This window comes from Balaenoptera borealis (genome assembly GCF_965194805.1).
Source record: "Balaenoptera borealis genome assembly, chromosome: 14".
In the NCBI taxonomy this organism is placed as follows: domain Eukaryota; kingdom Metazoa; phylum Chordata; class Mammalia; order Artiodactyla; family Balaenopteridae; genus Balaenoptera; species Balaenoptera borealis.
The window spans coordinates 26,518,307-26,536,328 of NC_138875.1; the positions used below are offsets into that span (position 1 = coordinate 26,518,307).

The 18,022-nt window shown below is 41.3% G+C and overlaps 1 protein-coding gene and 1 pseudogene across 9 annotated transcripts in view; one reads left to right on the forward strand and one right to left on the reverse strand.

The window, feature by feature from the left end:
* The window catches only part of KATNAL2 (katanin catalytic subunit A1 like 2), a 103,605-nt gene that overhangs the window by 64,028 nt on the left and 21,555 nt on the right, over positions 1-18,022 (reverse strand). The gene's annotated exons all lie outside the window — the stretch shown is intronic.
* LOC309610427 (elongin-A pseudogene) lies at positions 9,756-15,575 on the forward strand (annotated as a pseudogene). Its single transcript has one exon. The product of its transcript is annotated as an elongin-A pseudogene (transcript).

The following is an 18,022-nucleotide window of genomic DNA, read 5'->3' on the forward strand; positions in this document are numbered from 1 at the left end:
TTAATAATATGTCTTGAACATCTTTCTATGTGAGCAGATGCAAATCTACCTAATTCTAAGACATATGTAAGGTGAAAAATCACAGAAATACATACCCACACTCTTTCATTCATAGAAAAAGAAAGGAATAAAAATCTAGATGTGGGTAGAGGAAAGGGATGGGGGCACAGAGGCTCAATTTTTTATCCACAGACTTCTGAATTGTTTAACTTCAATACTTTGGCAAGTAAAGAGCAAAGAAACACGTCAGCTTGGGTTCAAATGTTCACAGATCAAAACACTTTAGGCTAAGGAATTCCATCATCACCTTGGCAGAGCCACTCTGACATCTGGGTTCCCTCCCCCCCCTCCCCTCCATCAGTAGATATGGAGGTGGGGTGAGAAATGTCCTGATACTGATGATGGCCTTGGGTGTTCCATTCACTAGGAGGGAAAGATCCAGACCAAGTCACCCAAAGGCAGCTCCTCCTCCACACTACACTTCCTACTCCCACGTCCCCCTGAACTTACCTCCCTCCCTCCATGTGCATATACACTGAGGGAGAGAAACATAGGAGTCTTATTGTCCACTATCCATAGGGAGAGCTTTGGCTTTCACAGCTGTCCTCACCAAACTTGAGCTGGAGGATTTGTCAGAATAATCTCCCTCAAATTCCTTTTAGAATCCCTGGAGAGTCGCTTAAACAGTGAAACACTGACCTTGTGAACTCATGGTACATCAGAATGAATAGGAAGGCAAAGCTCTAATTCTTGGGATGGACTTCCGGATCCTGAGCTGATCTGAGCAATGTTGATCATATTCTTGAAAGACTATAAACAATCTATCAGAGGGACTTGTGCAAAGTTTTTATTATATTCCTGGAAAACGATAGCTGTCCCAACTCCAATCAAGAGTATTTCTAGGGCTTTATGGCTGGAATCACAAAGTTTGGCAAACAGTCCTGATCTCTACAGCAGATGATGGGGATTGAAGGATACTCTTTGGTTCAGTGACTTAGAATTGTTTGATAATGAGGTTGCTTCAAAAATGGCTTTCTTACCATGCAGACTGTGAAACAGCTTATAGTTGGGGTGCCCAGGCCTTAAAATAATAATGCTACTTCTTCTTTAAGTTTGATGGAAATTCAGAATTTAAGGAGAGATAAGAAAACTCTATTCAAATACCTAGTGTTAAATATTTAAGGCGTGCAGTTACTTGAAACACAGAATATGGTCTTATAAATTTGTTAATTAAAAGTATAAAGTTTGCCAGATCTATAACACCTTTCTACTCATGCCATTCAAATTATCATAGAAAACTGTCTTCTGAATTAAAAGCCTAAGAATAGGCCACCACCAATGGTCAATTTAAACTGTAAAAGATGGTGTGCCCCTGAAATGGACACAATTAGATGCTCAATTAGTTTCTGTCTACCAAAGAAAGGAGGCCCAGAAGTGAGCATCTAACTGGGGTGTCTCATTTGTCTCTGCTTCAATAATCTGGCTGTTTTTGACTTCCTTCATTTCCTTTGTGGGCTATTGTACAACAAAAGTGTCTCCATTATCAGATTCAAAATTGAATCCTATGATACTGTAGCCTGAGGAAAAGAAAGCATTGAATATCATTCCTAGCTTTAGACCCAGAAGATATTTAGGAAATGTTACTGTATATACACCACAAACAGCATTAGTGCTTTTAATTTCTTTTTTATGGGTGCAATGGAGATTAATTTGCATGAGCTCGTTTCAATTTCTGTAATAAGATCCAAATTTTGCATTAAGCTTTCCATCTCAAAAACAAAGTTAAAAAGGACAGATTTCTTCTTTCAAATGTTTTTATTATAGTTCTATTTTACAGTCCTTGCATCTAATATTCACTTAAAAGTTTGAATATATATACCCATAGATTCTAATTTGTTTCCTGATTACCTCCTGTTTCTACCAAGAAACATCCCAAGTTCCAAATGCTGCACAACTTGACAAAGCACTAGAACTACCAGAAGGGGTATCTACAGATCCAGGGAAGGTATTTATTGTATTTAATACAAAATCAGAACAGGTCAACTACTCTCAGGAACAGTGTTCCATGAAGGGAGGCATTTGTTGTAAATCCTGAGATTGAACTGGTTATAGAATTGGGGATTTCAGGGAAGTATAAAGCCTACTGAAACACAGGGGACTTGCTGTGCCATGCCATTGTTATTAAACATGGAACTAGATTATGGACAGGCTACTTTCTAGTTGCAACATAGCTGCATGATGGAGAGATCAGACTGCCGTCACAGTAAGGTGACACCACAGTCTCACCAGGGATAGAACAGCAGGTGAAACCTTGAGGAAACAATCAGACAACTGTAGAAAGGGAGATGTTCTACAAAACAATTGGCATGGTTTCTTGAACAGGTTAGTGTCATTAAAAATAAAATAGGAGAGAATGGCCAAGATGGTGGAGTAGGAAGACCCTGAGCTCACCTCCTCCCATGGGCACACCAAAATTACAACTATTTACAGAGCAACTAGTGATGAGAAACACCAGAAGACTAGTAGGAAAGTTCTTCTACAACTAAAGACATAAAGAAGGAACCACAATGAGACAGGTAGGAAGGGCAGAGATGCTGTATAGTCAAGACCCACACCCGTGGGTGGGCAGCCCACAAATGGGAAGATAATTACAATTGCAGTGGTTCTCCACAAGGAGTGAGGGGTTCAAGCCCCACATCAGGCTTCTGAGCCTGGGGGTCCTGCACCAGGAAGATAAGCCCCTAGAATGTTTGGCTTTGAAGGCCAGTGGGGCTTACTTTCAGGAGAGCCAGAGGGCTGTGGGAAATAGAGACTTCATCTTTAAAATGCACACAAAATCTCACATGTGCTGGGACCTAGGGCTGAAGCAATAATTTGAAAGGAGCCTGGGTCAGATGCACCTGGTGATCTTGGAGAGCCTCCTAGAGAGGCGGGAGGAAACTGGAGCTCACCCTGGGGACACAGACACTGGTGGCAGCCATTTTTGGAAGCTTGTTCTACCACAAGGACACTGTTGCTGGCCAGTGCCATTCTGGAATCCTCCCTCTAGCTTATTAGCACTGGGACTGGCCCCACCTACCAGCCTGGAAGCACCAGTACTGGGATATCTCAGGCCAAGTAGCTAGATGGGTGGGGATAAAACCTCACCCACCAGTAGGCTAGCTGCCTTAATACCCCCAAGCCCACAGCTGCCCTGGGACCCAGTCCTGTTCCCCAGAACCCTCACACCAGTGAACCTGCACTAGCCCCAGGACCTCATGGGCCTCAGCCTCACCCACGGCAGGCTGCCACTAGTCCTGGGAACCCCTTGGCCCTGGGCCCATCCACCAGCAGGCCAACACTAGCCCCAGGACCCCCCCAACCCCAGGATCCAGCCCCACTCACCAGCAGGCCAACACCAGCTTTAGGACACCCCAGACTCCACAGACAGCTGTGTCAGGAACAGGCCCCACACCAGCAGGCCATCTAGTGGATCCGGGACACCTAGCCCCGCAACCACCATCCTAGAACCTGGCTCCACCCATCAGCGGACTAGCACTAGCCCCAGAACACACCAGGGCTTTGTACCCAGCTGCCTTGTGACCCCGCCTCACCCACCAGTGACTAGCAGCTTCAGTGCAAGACAGGGCCTGGCAACAAACCAGTTTTTTTTAATACATATATATATTGCTATATATAAACCAGCCAGGCATACCAGACCACCCACAGTAGTCAGCCTGTCACAACAGAAGGACCCACACAGCCCACACGGGGGGCACCCCTAGAGCATATAGCTCTTGTGACCAGAGGGAAGTGCATTGCTGGGAAACAGAGGACATCTACAAAAGTCCACTTCTCCAAGGTCAGGAAGCATAACCAACCTACCAAATATATAGAAATAAAAACAGCAAATTAGGCAAAATGAGGTGACAGAGGAATATGTTCCAAATGAAGGAACATGATAAAACCCCAGAAGATGAACTAAGTGAAGTGGAGATAATCAATCGACCCAATGAAGAGTTCAAGGTAATAACTGTAAACATGCTCAAAGAACTCAGGAGAAGATTGGGTGAGCAGAATGAGAAGTTGGAAGTTATTAATAAGGAGTTAGAAAACATAAAGAAGAACCAAACAAAGATAAAGAATACAGTAACTGAAATTTTAAAATACACTAGAATTAATCAGCAATAGATTAGATGATACAGAGGAATGGATCAGTGAGCTGGAAAACAGAGTAGTAGAAATCACACAAACTGAACAGAAAAAAGGAAAAAAAATTTAATGAGGATAGCTTAAGAGACCTCTGGGACAACATCAAGGTACTAACATTCACATTATAGGGTCCCAGAAGGAGATGAGGAGAGAAAGTGGAAGAAAACTTATCTGAAGAAGTAATAGTAGAAAACTTCCCTAACCTGTTAAAAGAAATGGACATCCAGGTCCAAGAATCACAGAGATTCCCAAACAGGATCAACCCAAAGAGGACCACACCAACACATACTGTAATAAAAATAGCAAAAATTAAAGATAAAGTGAGAGGTAAAAATAGCAAGAGAAAAGCAACAAGTTAAGTACAAGGAAACTCCCATAAGGCTGTCAGCTGACTTTTCAACAAAAACTCTGCAGGCCAGAAGGGAGTGGCAATGTATTTAAAGAGATGAAACGGAAAAACCTACAACCAAGAATGCTTTACCTGGCAATGCTTTCATTTAGATTTGATAGAGTGATCAAAAGGTTTACAGACAAGCAAAAGCTAAAGGAGTTCAGTACTACCAAACCAGCTTTACAAGAAATGTTAAAGAGACTTCTTTAAGTGAAAAAGAAAAGACCACTACTAGAAATAGGAAAATTATGAAAGGAAAAATCTCATTGGTAAAGGCAAATATACTATAAAGGTAGTAAATCAACCACATGTAAAACTAATAGGAAGGTTAAAAGACAAGCATACTAAACTCATCTATAACCATATTAAGTATCTAAGGGATACAAAAAACAAAAAGATGGGAAATATGATGTCAAAAACAATAAACATGGGGGAGTAAAAATGTAGGACTGTTAAAATGTATTTGAACTTAAAAGGTCAGCATCTTAAAATATATATTGGCATATATAAACCTCATGATAACCACAATCCACACAATAGATACACACACACAAAGAGAGAAAGGAATCCAACCATAACACTAAAGATAGTCATCAAATCACAAGGGAAGAGAGCAAAAGAAGACAGGAAGAAAAAGAACTACAATAACAACCCCAAAACAATTAATAAAATGGCAATAAGTACATATCTATCAATAGTTACTCTAAATGTAAATGGACTAAATGTTCCAATCAAAAGACATAGAGTGGCTGAATGCACACAATAACAAGATCCATATATATGCTGCCTACAAGAGACTCACTTTAGATCTGAAGACACACATGGACTGAAAGTGAAAGGATGGAAAAGGGTATTCCACGCAGACTAAAATGAAAAGACAGCCAGGGTAGCAATACTTATATCAGGTAAAAGACTTTAAAACAAAGACTGTAACAAGAAACAAAGAGGGACATTACATAATGATCAAGGGATCAATCCAAGAAGACAATTGTAAATATATATGCACCCCATATAAGAGCACCTAAATAAAGCAAATATTGCACATAAAGCAAATATTAACAGACAGAAAGGGGAAAACTGACAGTATTACAATAATAGTAAGGTAATTTAACAACCCCCACTTACATCAATGGACAGATCATCCAGACAGAAAATCAATAAGGAAATACTGGCCTTAAAAGACACATTAGGCCAAATGGATCATATCCATATATATGAAACATTCCATCCAAAAGCAGCAGAATACACATTCTCTTCAAGTGCACATGGAACATTCTCCAGGATAGATCACATGCTAGGCCACAAAACAAGTCTCAGTAAACTTAAGAAAACTGAAATCATAACAAGCATCTTTTCCAATCACAACACTATGAGACTAGAAATCAAATACAAGAAAAAAATGCAAAAACACAAACATGTGGAGGCTAAACAATATGCTACTACACAACCAATGGATCACTGAAGAAATCAAAGACAAAATTTTAAAAACCTGGAGAAAATTAAAACAAAAACACACTATCCAAAATCTATGGGACAAAGCAAAAGCAATTCTAACAGGGAAGTTTATAGCAATACAAGTTTACCTCAGGAGACAAGAAAAATCTCAAACAACCTAACCTTACACCTAAAGGAACTAGAGAAAGAAAAAAACCACAAAATTAATAAAAGGAAAGAAATCATAAAGATCAGAGCAGAATTGAAATAAAGACTAAAAAACGAAATAGAAAAGATGAATGAAACTAAGAGCTGGTTGTTTGAAAAGATAAACAAAATTGATAAACCTTTAGCCAGACTCATCAAGAAAAAAATAGAGAGGGCCCAAATCAACAGAGTCAGAAATGAAATAGGAGAAGTTATAACCAATGCCACAGAAATACAAAGGATCATAAGAGGTAACTACAAACAATTATATGCCAATAAAATGAACAACTTAGAAGAAATGGACAAATTCCTAGAAATGTACAATCCCTCAAGACTGAATCAGGAAGAAATAGGAAATATGAATAAACCAATTGCCAGTAATGAAATTGAACCAGTAATAATAAAAAAAAAAACTCCCGACAAACAAAAGTCCAGGACCAGATGGCCTCACAGGTGATTTCTACCAAGCATTTAGAGAAGAGCTAAAACCTATCCTCCTCAAACTATTTGAAAAAACTGCAGAGGAAGGAACACGTCCAAACACATTCTTCCAAACATGAGGCCAGCAACACCCTGATGCCAAAAGCAGACAACGACATCACAAAAAACCCAGAAAATTACAGGCCAATATCACTGATGAACATAGATGTAAAAACCCTCAACAAAATATTAGGCAAAACAATCTTCAGAAAATAAGAACAAAGCTGGTGGTATCACACTCCCTGATTTCAAACTGCACTACAAAGCTACAGTCATCAAAACAGTATAGTACTGGCACAAAAACAGACACCTGGATCAATGGAACAGAACAGACAGCCCAGAAATGAACCAAAACTTACATGGGCAGTTAATCTACAACAAAGGAGGCTAGAATATACAATGGGGAAAAGACAGCCTCTTTAATAAATGGTGTTGGGAAAACTGGACAGTTACATGCAAAAGTATCAAACCGGAATACTCTCTCACACCATGTGCAAAAATAAACTTGATGCATTAAAGACTTAAATGTAAGACCTGAGACCATAAAACTTCTAGAAGAAAACATAGGCAGTACGCTCTTTGACATTGATCTTTGTAATACTTTTTTGAATATGTCTCCTCAGACAAGGGAAACAAAAGCAAAAATTAACAAATGGGACTACATCAAAGTAAAAGGCTTTGTGCAGCGAAGGAAACCATCAACAAAGTGAAAAGCCACATACTGAATGGGAGAATATAATTGCAAAACATATATCCAATACAGGGTTAATATCCAAAATATACAAAGACCTCATACAACTCAACATCAAAAAACAAACAACTGGATTAAAAAACAGGCAGAGGATCTGAATAGACATTTTTCCAAAGAAGACATACAGATGGCCAACAGGCAGATGAAAAGATTTTCAACATCACTAATCATCAGGGTAATGCAAATCAAAACCACAATGAGATATCACCTCATACCTGTCACATGGCTATTATCAAAAAGACAACAAATAACAAGTATTGGTGAGGATGTGCAGAAAAGGGAATCCTCTTGCACTGCTGATGGGAATGTAAATTGGTGCAGCCACTATGAAAAACAGTATGGAGATTCCTCAAAAAATTAAAAATAGAACTACCATATGATCCAGCAATTCCACTCCTGGGTATTTATCCAAAGAAAATGAAAACACTAATTAGAAAAGATCTATGTACCCCTATGTTCATTGCAGCATTATTTACAATAGCCAAGATATGGAAGCAATCTAATTGCCCACCAATAGGCGAATGGATAAAGAAGATGTGGCATATATATACAATTAAATATTACTCAGCCATAAAAAAAGAATGAAATATTGCCATTTACAATGACATGGATGGACCTATAGGGTATTATGCTAAGTGAAATAAATCCAACTGAGAAGGACAAATACTATATGGTTTCACATATATGTGGAATCTAAAAAACAAAACAAATGAACAAACATAACAAAACAGAAAAAGAGTTATAGATACAGAGAACAAACAGGTGATTGCCAGAGGGGAGCGGGAAGGAGGAAAGAAATAGGTGAGGGAGATTAAGAGGAACAAACTTCTGGCTGCAAAATAAATGAGTCACGGGTAGGAAATGTACAATGTGGGGAATATAGTCAATAACTATGTAATATCTTTGTATAATGACAGCTCAAAACTGACTTACTGTGTTGATCATTTTGAAATTATATAAATCGAATGTATATCAAGTCATTATGTCATATAACAGGAACTAACATAGTATGGTAAGTGAATTAAACTTCAAAAACAAACAAACAAACGCATAGAAAAAGAGATCAGATTTGTGGTTACCAGAGGTGGTGGGTGGAGGGAGGAGGAATTGGATGAAGGTGGTCAAAAGGTACAAACTTCAGTTATAAGATAAATAAGTACTAGGGATATAATGTACAACATGGTAAATATAATTAATACTGCTGTATTTATATATGAAAGTAGTTAAGAGAGCAAATCCCAAGAGTTCTTATCACAAGGAAAATTTTTTTTCTATTTCCTTAATTTTGTATCTATATGAGATGCTAGATGTTCACTAAACTTGTGATAATCATTTCCTGATGTATTAAGTCAAATCATTATGCTGTATACCTTAAACTTATATAGTGCTGTATGTCAATTATATCTCAATAAAACTAGAAGATAAAATAAATAAAATAAATAAAAATAGAGAAAGTAGGGGATGGGGGGAGCTGTGCAAATTCAAAGAGACATAGGGGATACAACCAGATACAATGCATGATCCTGTTTTGCACTCTGGTTAGAGAACTACTTGGTTAAAGAACAATATTTACAATACAATTTCATTTTGATAAAACATATGGGTGTGTGCATGTATGTGTATATACACACATAGCAAAGGATCTGGAAAGATATGTGGATATACACCAAGGTTCACTGTTGGGTAATAATACCTTAGTGTATCTGGATTGTGGGAATGTGGTGGTTTTACTTATTTATTCCGTTTGTTACCTATTATTTCTTTAAGCTTGACTTATTATTACGTAAGTAACCATTAGAACTGTCACTTTATACTACTGAGAATATTGAGAACAAAAATAACCGTCAGGAATTCTTAGATCTAATAAATTCTAAGACTTTCAGTTTACTCACCCGTGCAATGGGGATAATATAACTCTTCTTTGGTTGTGTAGAGGCTGGAATTAGTCGATGGCAAGCGCACAGCGCTAGGGTGGTCGTCACTGTTGATTGAGTCCTGCTGCTCTCGGGACCCAAGTGGGGCGGGGCGGCCCAGGGACTCCTGACTGGTGGTGATGTAATTTGGGCACAGCTCTCAGCCCCTCAGGAAGGGGGCACTGGGGCTTCCTTGCGTCCCGGACGCGCGCTGGTGGCCGTTCCCGCGGGGGCTCCGCGCTCCTAACGCCAGAGGCGGGGCCGCGCCGTGTGCACCCGGAGGAGCTCGCGGCAAGGCAGGGCCGGGCGGCGGCGTACCGGCACGAAGTTGCGGAGGAGGCCGTGAAGGGACCAGAAGCGCCACTGGCCTCGCCCGTTCCGGCGGCCGTTTCACGGAGAGCAGGGTCGGCCCGACGGCCAGTCGCGGGCACAAACGCCAGCGCATCGGAAGCCTGGCCGGGACCTGGCGGCGCTGTGGAGGAGGCTGGTTCCAGTGGATGGAAACCCCGAGCCTGCCGAGAGGGACCTGGGGAAGAGCGATTCCCAACAGCGCCCAGAGGACGCTCCCCGGGAGAAGGAGGCGATGGAGGGGCGCGGCCACGCACACCGCGCAGCCCGCAAAGAACGATCGCACGGCCGCGAGCACAGACCGGAGCTGCACAGACACCCCTCAGAGCTCGTGAGGCCCTGCCACGGGTCCCACGGCCGGGAGAGGGGCGAGGACAGAAGGCGGTGCCGCGGGCGCTCCCCAGTTTATTCTTCGGAGCGGGGATCATCTGGTTACAGCCGGTCCCCTCCACAGTCTATGCGTCCTTGTCTGATGTACAGGGACTGTCACAGACGCCTGGCGAAGGCCCGTGTTGCACAGCAGAGGCCTGGAGAAGGCCCCTCAGATGCCCCTCGGGCCAGACTGGAGCTCGGCCGAGACCACCGCCTGGGTGCACCCCAGGGGAGAGGGGCTGGGAGTCTAAGCAGGGGACACCAGCCTCCCCACAGGGACAAACGCCTGGTCGGTACCAGGGGACACGAGAAGTCCTCTGCTTTGACCAGACGAAAATCAGGCCTGGCCTTCTCCAGAGAGGAAAGGCCGCAGTCTCTCCCCCGGGCCAGCGCAAACGAGAATCCGCTCTCTAGTGGTGTCGAGAAAGAGAAGGAAAGAGAGGGCCGCGGCATCCAGTTTTTACCTCCCTTCAGACAAGCTTCAGACCTTAAAAAGCGAAAGCACGAAGACTCCGAGAAAACCAAACCGGACAAAAACAAGCAGAGTCCCGACCGCTTGGACATAGCAGAGGGGGCAAGAGGCCTGTTACCCAAGGTGAAAGAGAAGGTTTCCAATAACCAAAAGGTTCAAGAAGGGAAAGTAAGACCTCCTCATTTGGATGGAAAGCCTGAGGGCTCCCTCCCTAAAGGTGAGGAGGCAGATATGGATAATGAATTCAAGCCGCCCACCATGTCTTCTGAGTCATACTTCAACCACAACCAGCCTAGGGAGAAAAAGAAAAAGATTATGAAAACTTCAGCCACTGCTCTTGAAGAAAAAAGACCTAAAAAAAATGATTCAAGTGAAAACTTGGACTTGGTTCAGGAACTACCTAAGGTGAATGAAAACAGATCAGAGAAGCTGCAGCCCTCTGGAAACGTCTGGGCCAAGCTGGAAAAGGTCCCCACTGATGCACCAGTGTGGCCGGACCTCCCATTACCCAGGGTCCAGGCCAATGACCGTCCACTTCTTGCCTCTGGATTGATGTCCTCCTTAGGACCAAAGCAAAAAGCACTGTCTTCACCCCAGGAAGAGGAAGAAGTTGGATTTACTGGATGCAGAATGAATTCTAAGATGCAAGTGTTTTCTGGCTCCAAGTGTGCCTATCTTGCCAAAATGATGACCTTGCGCCAGCAGTGCATCTGGGTACTTAGAAACAACATCAATTCAATCTTTAAAGTGGGAGGAGTCCCATATTCGGTTCTTGAACCCATCTTGGAGAGCTGTGCACCTGATCAGCTGTATCGCATAGAGAAATACAATCATGCACTAGTCCAAGAAACAGACAAATTATGGAAAATTCACTCTCACCAACACTTTAGGAAAGAAAGGCCAAAAGAGCACGAGACATGGCGAGAGATGTACATGCGGCTTCAGGATGCCCGAGAGCAGCGGCTTCAAGCACTGACAGTGAATATCCAATCTGCACAAGCCAATAAGCCCAAAGGCCGACAAGCAAAGATGATCCTTCTCAACTCTCTGGCCAGGCCACCTTCTGACGTTCGAAGGAGGCAGGAGAAGTTTGAAATAGGAGAAGCAGCTGCCCCTGAAAAAGTCAAGATCAAGCCAGCCCTGTACCCTACAGGAACCATCCATACTCCCTCCAGCAGAAACAGCCTTAACCTCACCCATGAGAAGCCAGCCGGAGCCTGCTCAAGCACCACCAGTACCCACTTGCTGCGGGTAGTCAGCGGCAGGAAACCTGTAAAGAAAATCACCCCCGTGATGGCCAAGACAATTAAAGATTTCAAGAACAGGTTCTCCCGATGGTAAATTGAGGCCTTGCCTTGGAGCTGGAATTCCAGAGGAGGAATACAAGGGCAGTGGGTGTTAGGGAATGGGACTTCCAAAGGAGACTGGAATGTTTTGCTTTGTGGAAACTTCTGGACTCTGACTCTTGTAGTTTTCAAGTGCTGCACCTGTGTGCTGCCATAGCCACTGCCTCCTGCCTGGAGAACACTTCAGAATTCTTAAGATGAGACACCTCAGTCCCACTGACGATTTTAAGACCCATTATACTTTTGTTGTTAACTAGCCTCTTTGTAAACAATATGACATAGTCTTAACAAATATTATCCCCAGATTGTGTTTATATCAATAAACAAAAGTACTTAACATGAGATTTTTTTTTTTACTCTCAGAGTAGATGAGGTCTTCTTGGACACAAACCCAGAAGCCATTAATTAAAAAGACTGATATATCTGACCACATAAAAATTTAGAAATATATAAAAAAAAAAGGTCGAAAGATAAACAACAAACTGGGAAAGATATTTATAACTCAGTTAACATTCAGAAGGCCAATTTCCTTTATATATAATAAGGGCCCACAAACTAATGAGAAAAAAAAGACCAATAATTTACTATAAAAATGGGCAAACATAGGAAAAGATGGTTCACACAAAAGGAAACACAAATGACTTAAATATATGACAAGATGCTCAATCTTACTAAAATGCAAATAAACATAATATGAGGGGGGTGGTGGTGGTGGGATGAATTGGGAGATTGGGATTGACATATATACGCTAATATGTATAAAATAGATAACTAACAAGAACCTTCTGTATAAAAAAATTAAATTCAATTAAATTCAAAAAAAAAAAGAAAAAAAACATAATATGATACAAATTTTCACCTATCAGTTAAGTAGAATTCAAAAGATTAATAGCCTGCTGTGTTGGAGCAGATGATCATATACTACTAGTAGATGATAAATTGATACAACTTCTATTGAAGTTAATAGGCAAATGTTAAATATATATTCTTTGGTACTACAATATCACTTTTAGGATGAGAAACTGAATATATAAGTGACTAATGGCCAGAACCACATAAGCTCAGGAAGCCAAACCACAACCTCTGCAGCAACCATCCCAGAAAACCAAATCACAGACTCTCCAGCAATCAGTCCAAGAAACTAAATCACAACCTCCTTAGCAATTGGCCCAGAATGGTGAGGATTTGGTCAACAACTGCCAGCCTCCCTATTTTTGCCCTCAGTCTCCAAGTCAGGACCAACCAGAGAAAGCCAAATATGATCTCCAAATCAATGACATAAGATGCCCCACTTCTAGTTAGCCCAACTCCGGATTTCCCAAGTCAGCAACCTCCAATCAGAAAATACTAAAGCCTTTCCTTTTTTTTTTTCACTATAAAGCTTTCCCACTCCCCTGCCTGCCAAATGCAAGTGATGGTAGCTGACTCCCTTGCTATAGCAAGCTCTCAATAAATAGCCTCTGTTTGTTCAGTTTGGGTGGTTTTTATTTATTTCCACAAGAACTGTATTCTACAGATGCACATATATCAAACATACACATATACAAACTCTGATATAGCAATTTCACTTATAGGATTTTATTCTCCAGACACAATTGCGTGTGTTTGTGTGTGTGTGTGTGTGTACTCAATTAATACAAAGACATGACCATGGCATTTGAATCGAATTTTTTTCCAGGACATTTGCCTGCCTCTAAGAGGCTAAGATGTTGAGTAGTGTGTTTGACAACCTCAAGGTGCTACAGGTGCAAAAGTTCTAATCCAAGACCCACCAAGATAGGGGACCCTGGTAAAACCAATGAATACTCAGTCCTTATTCAGTCCAAGGAATAAGGACAAAGGATAAGTTAGGCTGCCTAAGCTCTGTATGGCCCAGAAAAATCTCAGTCCCTGAATTTGGACTGAGATATTCCTAGATTACTAGCTCCTCTCCCCAGGCACAAGACAAACAAGCCTAAATTACCTCTACAGGAAGATATCATCATCCTTCATCTCAAATTATTTCTAAAACCAAACCGTCAACTACACTGCCATATACAGTCTAAGAAAAGAACAACATAAATGAAAAACATTAGGAATAACAGACAATTGAAACAGATTCACATGGGCCTCAAGATACTGGAACTCTCAGACACAGACTTGAGAAAAACTATTTCAACCAATATCATTTACAATAGTATATAAAAATCAAATAGGAACAAATCTAACAAAAGATGTTTCAGATTTCTTTTGGGGGCTGAACTGTGTCCTCTCCTCCCCAAATTCATACATTGAAGCCCTAACCCTGAATAATTAAGAATGTGACTGTATTTGGAGATAGAGCCTTTAGGGGGTGATTAAGTTAAAATGAGGTCATTAGGGTGGTCCCTAATCCAATCTGACTGGTGTCCTTAGAAGAAGAGGAAATTTGGACACACAAAGTGACACCAGGGATGTTCTCCAATGTAGGAAAGATCATATTGAGGCCACAGCAAGAAGGTGGCCATTTGCAAGACGAGGAGAAAGGCCGCAGATAAACCAAACCTGCCAACATCTTGATCTTGAACTTCTAGCCTTCAGAACTGTGAGAAAATAAATTTTTGTTGTTCAAGCCACCCAGTCTGTGACATTTTGTTATGGCAGCCCTAGCAAACTAATACAGCCTCTATGCTGAAAATGACAAAATAGGGATAAGAGGTACTAAAGAAGATACAATGTTTATGAATTGGGAAAATGAATTTTGTTAAGATGTTAATTCTCCTGAAAATTGATCTATAGATTGAATGAAATCTCATGAAAAGCTCAGCAGACTTTTTTGTATAAATTGAAAATCTGATTGTAAAATTTATGTGGAAATTTAGAATAACCAAGAGAGCACTGAAAAAGAGTTAAGTCAGAGGATTTACACTACCAGTTTTCAAGGCTTAATACTAAGCCACAATAATTAACATAGTTTGATATTGGCACAGAGATAGATAAATCTATCAATGGAACAGAACAGAGAGTTCAGAAATAGACCCACAAATATATGGTAATGTGATTTTTTTACAAAATTGACACTGTAATTCAAAAAAGTTTTTAAAGGTACTGGAGCAACTGGATAACCAAATAAGAAAAAAATAAAGCTTAACCCCTATCTCACATAAAACACACAAATTAATTGAAGATAACAATCCTAAATTTTTATGTACATAATAACATGGCATCAAAATAAATAAAGCAAAAATTGACAAAATCAAAACGAGAAATAGGCAAAAAAATACAATCACAGTGAGAGATATTTATATGCCTTCCTCACTAATTAACAGAACAAGAAGGAAAAAATCTGTAAGAAATAAAAGATTTGAACAACACAATTAAGAAACTTAACCATACACTGAGCCATAAAACAATTCTTGACAAATGTTAGAGGACTGAAATCATGTAGATTGTTATGCAGAATATTGCTATGTAAACACAATGCAGTTAATCTAGAAAACAATGTCCAAAAGGTATCAATAGACTTCCCATATGCAAATAATACACTTCTAAATACTTACGGGTCAGAGAAAAATCATAATAGATGTTAGAAAATATTTGAAATTGAATGAAAAGGAAAAAATTAAAATGCTACATATTAAAACATGTGGAAGCAGGCAAAGTAGTCATTGGAGGGAAATTTAAATCTTTAAATGCATCTCTTAAAAGAGAAAAAAGGGGCTTCCCTGGTGGCGCAGTGGTTGAGAATCTGCCTGCCAATGCAGGGGACATGGGTTCGAGCCTTGGTCTGGGAAGATCCCACATGCTGAGGAGCAACTAGGCCCGTGAGCCACAATTACTGAGCCTGCACGTCTGGAGCCTGTGCTCCGCAACAGGAGAGGCCGCGATAATGAGAGGCCCGCGCACCGCGATGAAGAGTGGCCCCCACTTGCCACAACTAGAGAAAGCCCTCGCACAGAAACGAAGACCCAACACAGCCATAAATAAATAAAAATTTAAAAAAAAAAAAAAAAGAGAAAAAAGGTAAATATTAATAAGTTAAGCAACTATATTAAGAAATTAGGAAAAAATAATAAAATAAACTCAAAGAAAGTATAAGAAAGGAAATAATAATTTTAAGAATGTAAACATAGAGAAATAGAAATCAAATGTACAACAGACAGGATCAACAAAAGTTGGTTCTTTGAAAAGACTAACAAAATTGATAAACCTTTGGTAAGACTGGGGAAGAAAAATAAGAGAGAGAACGCACAAATAACCAATGTCAAGAATAAAAAGGGAAGACGGTTACAGATCCTGTACATATTTATTTTTTAAAAAAGGATGTATCATGAACAATTATGCCAATAAATTTGAAAATTTAGATGAGATAAATAAATTCCAAGAAAATACAATATACCAAACTGAAACCAAAAAGAAATTTACAAGTATCAACAGTCCTGTTGAAAAGAACTTGAATCCGTTAAAAACCAACCAACCAACAAACAAAAAACAAAACAAAACACTTTCTGTGGGAAATCCATACCCAGAATTCTGTTAAGGCAAATTCTAACCAAACATTCAATGACAAAAACAATGCTAATCTTCATAATTTCTTCTACTGAATGGAAAAAGAGTGAACATTTCTCAATTTTTATGAGGACAATGTATCCCTCATACAAAAACCTGACAAAGACACTCAGAAGAGGAAAATAATAGGCCAGTCTCACTCATTAACATAGATGGAGAGAGGAGCTTCAAGATGGCAGAAGAGTAAGACGTGGAGATCACCTTCCTCCCCACAAATACATCAGAAATACATCTTCATGTGGAACAACTCCTACAGAACACCTACTGAATGCTGGCAGAAGACCTCAGACCTCCCAAAAGGCAAGAAACTCCCCACATACCTGGGTAGGGCAAAAGAAAAAAGAAAAAACAGAGACAAAAGAATAGGGACGGGACCTGCACCAGTGGGAGGGAGCTGTGAAGGTCCCGTCCCTATTCTTTTGTCTCTGTTTTTTCTTTTTCTTTTTCTTCCTAGTGTGTGAAAGGTTTCCACACACTAGGAAGCCCCTTTGCGGGCGGAGACTGTGGGTGGTGGAGGGGGGAAGCTTCGGAGCCATGGAGGAGAGCGCAGCAACAGGGGTGAGGAGGGCAAAGCACAGAGATTCCCGCACAGAGGATCGGTGCCGACCACCACTAACCAGCCCGAGAGGCTTGTCTGCTCACCCGCCGGGACAGGCGGGGGCTGGGAGCTGAGGCTCGAGCTTCAGAGGTCGGATCCCAAGGAGAGGACTGGGGTTGGCTGCGTGAACACATCCTGAAGGGGGCTAGTGCGCCACAGCTAGCTGGGAGGGAGTCCATGAAAAAGTCTGGAGCTGCCGAAGAGGCAAGACACTTTTTCTTGCCTCTTTGTTTCCTGGTGCGCAAGGAGAGGGGATTAAGAGAGCCGATTAAAGGAGCACCAGAGACGGGCGTGAGCCACGGCTATCAGCACAGACCCCAGAGACGGGCATGAGATGCTAAGGCTGCTGCTGCAGGCACCAAGAAGCCTGTGTGCAAGTCCAGGTCACTATCCACACCTCCCCTACTGGGAGCCTGTGCAGCCCGCCACTGCCAGGGTCCCGTGATCCAGGGACAACTTCCCAGGGAGAACACACGGTGCGCCTCAGGCTGGTGCAACGTCACACCGGCCTCTGCCGCCGCAGGCTCACCCCGCATTCCGTACCCCTCCATCCCCCCAGCCTGAGTGAGCCAGAGCCCCCGAATCAGCTGCTCCTTTAACCCTGTCCTGTCTGAGCGAAGAACAGATGCCCTCAGGCGACCTACACGCAGAGGGGGGTCCAAATCCAAAGCTGAACCCTGGGAGCTGTGCGAACAAAGAAGAGAAAGGGAAATTTCTCCCAGCAGCCTCAGGAGCAGTGGATTAAATCTCCACAATCAACTTGATGTACCCTGCATCTGTGGAATACCTGAATAGACAACGAATCATCCCAAATTAAGGAGGTGGACCTTGGGAACAACGATATACATATTTTTTTCCTTTTTTCTCTTTTTGTGAGTGTGTATGTGTATGCTTCTGTGTGTGATTTTGTCTGTATAGCTTTCCTTTTACCATTTATCCTAGGGTTCTGTCTGTCCATTTTTTTTTTTTTTTAGTAGAGTTTTTAGCACTTG